Source organism: Trichoplusia ni, chromosome 19, assembly GCF_003590095.1.
Source record: "Trichoplusia ni isolate ovarian cell line Hi5 chromosome 19, tn1, whole genome shotgun sequence".
NCBI lineage: Eukaryota > Metazoa > Arthropoda > Insecta > Lepidoptera > Noctuidae > Trichoplusia > Trichoplusia ni.
This window is the reverse complement of record NC_039496.1, coordinates 784,541-788,676: the sequence shown is the minus strand read 5'-3', so window position 1 is coordinate 788,676 and position 4,136 is coordinate 784,541. Positions and strand designations below refer to the sequence as shown.

Sequence of the window (4,136 nt, the reverse complement as noted above, 5' to 3'; positions counted from 1 at the left end):
GTTGCTCCACTAATATGCGTTGCTTTTCCGGGGACATTCTATAGTACCTTTGACGAATGGGAGCAGCATCCCCAGTGTCAATGGAATGTGTTATTAAGGCAGTACGACCTAGACCTCGTTCCTCGTATGAAATTTCCCGGAATTGAGAGATGATATTATCTGCTGTCACTTTCTGGTCTTCCGACAGGTGTACATAAGACTGTAGGTATTCCGATCTCTCTGATGCCAATTCAGCTAATTGAGCCTCTGATGGGTTTAGGAATAAAATTGAGTTTAAGTAACTAGGAAATAAACCAAACTTACGCCAAAAGTCCATGCCTAGAATTAAGGAATTTTTAACTTCTGGTATAATGTGTACGTCCAAATTATGAGTCTGTTTTTCAAAAGTGAAAGGTAATGTAATAAAACCTATAGACGCAAGTTTTTGTCCACCTGCTGCCGCGAATGTTAAAGGTTGGCTAATGTTCCATGTGGTAGTAGAAGCTAGAAAACTCTTATGGGCGTCGTTTCCCATTATAGTAACGGCAGAACCTGTGTCAAGTAGTCCAGTAATAGTTTTACCTTTAACGCTAACTGAAACGTAAGGGCGTGTAAAGTCTATATTATTGTTATGGATTGTAGAAACGGTATAGCAAGAAAAGAATTTAGAAATAGTACTAAGCCAATTATCCCAATCAGTCTTATCAAAATTCATGCTATTATTACCTTTACTACAACCCTTGATACTTAGTTTTTTTGATCAGTCTGGCAATTAGGACAATCTGGAAACTTAACGCCTTTCTTCCCACATTTGAAACATATAACAAAGTGTGGCTGTTTACATGAACCTAAAGAGTGTGAATTAGATCTACACCTTGGACAATATCTATGCTTATTCATGTTCTCAGACTCTTGTCCTATTTCGTTAACTTGTATATGATTGTTAAATGATTTATTTGGTTCAAAAGTAGTTTTAGGTTTATTATAATTATAGTTATTAGAGTAGTTAGGTTTATTAAATTTATTATTAAAATTATTATTACTAGAATTTTTAGAACTAGCGTACTTTGTATAGGCAAACTCAGGTGCTAAAGTGTCAGATGTAACCTTGGGAGGTTCGCAAAACTGTTTAAGCCTAGACTGTATGTTTTCATAATTCCTACATAGTTTCTGCAAGCTTCTAATATCAGTGATATCAGATGAAGACGCTAGAGTACTTGCATAACAGGGCCTAATATTGTGCAGTAAGATCTCTAACTGATCCTCTTCAGATAAAGATTTGCTCAGTCTCGAAAACATACCACGCATAATAGAAATATATATAGTTATGTTTTCTAGTTCACCCTGCGTACGAGCACGTATTTCGGCAAGCAACCTATAGTCGTAGTCGTTTTGACTAAAATCCTGCTTTAGTAAAACTACGATCTCATCCCAAGTTTTAGTGTCATTTTTAATACACCTATACCAATGCAGAGCGTCATCGGTAAAAATTTCAAATAAGTACGACACAATATTTTCTTGAGGGATACCCCTACTTACTATAAACTCATCCACTTTTTGAATGAATGCTCTAACGCAGGTTTTTCCAGAGTATTTTAATTTACTTAACTCGGAATGAATCTTGCGCTCACAAGTGACAATCACGTTACTCAGTTCAGGTACCGGCTGTGTCGGACTAGCAATGTGGGTAGTTTGAGATTTTGGTTTTAGTGAAGTTATCTCCTTATATTGTGAGTTAAAATTAGTACAACATACTTTGTATGTCTCTGCTACATCGGAAGTCGAGTGATTAATCCGATTCAAGCGATGGTAGATATGGTGAAGTAAGGTTTCCGTGCGAAAAAATAAGTTTTTATCGAATTTGGATTTTAACGATACCAAATTATTGTGAGATTTTAACAAGGACTCATTAACCGCTTTCAAATCTGAAATTGGATCTAAATGTGACTCTAAGATGTCCTCAGAGGGTAATGTTAAGGATAATTTAACTATTTGTTTCCTAAGTTCGCTAACGGAGTCACCACCAGTACCACCACGAACAGATACCTCGTAGTCCAGTTCAGCTTTTTGTAGCGACAGAAACTTAATAGGATAAGACATCTTATAAAAAAAACGCCGCGGAATGTGTGTTGCAAAACGTATAAAACACGATACACAGTTACAACAAAATTAAAAAAATAGGACAACACAAAAATAAATGCAAAATCAGTAGTTAGGCAGTCTACCAATATGTGAAAAATTAAAATATACAATAAAAATATAATGAGGGTAGGTACTCAAAAAATTCACAATTGGTAGCCTGTGATTAATTTTAGCACAACTGTAAGAAAGCCGACACCAAGAAATACTACAAAATGATAAGCTCACAAAAACTCAACACGGCACGATATTCTACCTTCCTGGGCGCCACTGTAACGTAGGTTCTAGGCAGATAGGCTTGTGAGAAAAAAAAATGGTTACAATGAGATTAACAATTTATTCTTGAGAAAAAAACAATTAGTCGGTTGAGCTGGGGGTGGTTTTAAAATATCGAGCGCGCGAGGAATTGAATGTCGCTAGAGAAACACCACTATCCTGCCTCAGTATCCGGATGTGTAGGGGCCCGCGGTCTCCTTCCCGGGTAGCAGCTGACCGACGGAGACTCAAGGGCAGTCAAGGTCTTCGGCAGGAACGTTTCTAATCCTGACGGTCGATAGATGACGGCGTCAAGGACATTAGGCAGGAACGAAGAGGAAGAAGAAGAGTAGAAAACGCAGCCTCGGTGGCTTACAAGTACTTGAGCAGGAACTGGAGGCTTGAAGCTGGAGACTCGACTTGGACTTGAACTTGAACTTGAACTTGAACTTGAACTTGAACCCTGGAATTCGGTAATTGGTAACTTTAGAAATTGACCGAATCCAGTCTGTTACTGCGGCATCCCGTTAGCAACACAACATACTAAAATGGAAAGCGGTGATTCAGCACTAAGTAGCTATCGAGATGGGGCAGTCTAGGCAGCGTGGTACATTAGCTAGCAAAACTACATGACGTTGTTAATTGTAAGATGAATAACAGCTATTATGAAAGTAGTTTCATAATTAATACATCTTATGCAATAAATTAATAGCAGTGTTATTAGATTTCGAATTTAAGAGAAGGATATGCTATAATAAAAATGTCGTTGTAAGTTTAAAATGGTTGACCGTCATGACACGGCCAAGGTTAACCGTTCCAAAGGTCAATGCAAATTGTAAAGTCGGTAAACACAATATTTAAAACTATAGGTCAATTACATTTTAGAACACGACAGATAACAGTTTAAATATCTATTAAAGGTTTGCAACACTATGATGGTGAAAGTATTAAAAGCAATTAATCGTAGCACAATGATAATTTTAGCAAGTCATGCATTACTTAAATCTAGCGATTATTTGTAAACGTTTTGCAACACTCACCCGATATGGGGTTCACTGAATTTAATTAGTAGATATATTTAAAGTTTTATATTTTAAGTGGCCGGTATTAGGGCCTCACTGTGAAAAAATAGAACTCGAGAGTACGCGCTCAGCTGTTCGCGGTAGGTCGGTAATAATCCTTTCCCCGGTCGCACTGGCATCGGTGACTCGCGTGACGCGTCGCTCGCAGTTCGAACGGTGGCAGGGGTTCGGCCAACGGAACCGGTTTCCGAGACGTGAGTTCGGGCGTGCGGCGCGTTCCAATATAAAGACGAGTATTTTATAGAACTTCAACTCGATATACTCGTAAGTGTCTATAGATTCGAAGAAATTAGAGCATAAAAACGTACAACGTTACAGTACATATGGAGTAAGTAGGTCAGCAGTTAAAGACCACTTACAAGAAAAAGATTCCTTAAAACAAGGTATTATGTGAGTTTTAATATATTGCGGGGCCGCGCTGTTCTGTTATCAAATGTGATTACCAGCAATGTATCATTCACTCGCATGATATCTTCCCCTCTAAATTAGTTTTTTGGTTTCGTTTCCAAAGGGTAAAAACGGAACCCTATTACCAAGGCTCTACTGTTTGTCTTTTTGTCCGTCTGACAGTCAGTAGGCGGTGTCGTGAATCATGAATGACAAAAAGATAAAAAATTACATAGATGGTTTATTGTTACAACAACGCTCGCCGCTTTAAAGCCGGTATGCCAACAAATAATA

The 4,136-nt window shown here is 38.0% G+C and overlaps 1 long non-coding RNA gene across 1 annotated transcript; it reads right to left on the bottom strand.

Annotated features, from left to right (window-relative positions):
• Positions 1 to 2,440: 2,440 nt before the first annotated feature.
• On the bottom strand, positions 2,441 to 3,767 carry LOC113503322. Its single transcript, XR_003401441.1, has 2 exons — positions 3,414 to 3,767; positions 2,441 to 2,836 (listed from the first exon to the last, which is right to left on the bottom strand). It is a non-coding gene; the product is annotated as an uncharacterized LOC113503322 (long non-coding RNA).
• Between the last annotated feature and the right edge of the window lie 369 nt (positions 3,768 to 4,136).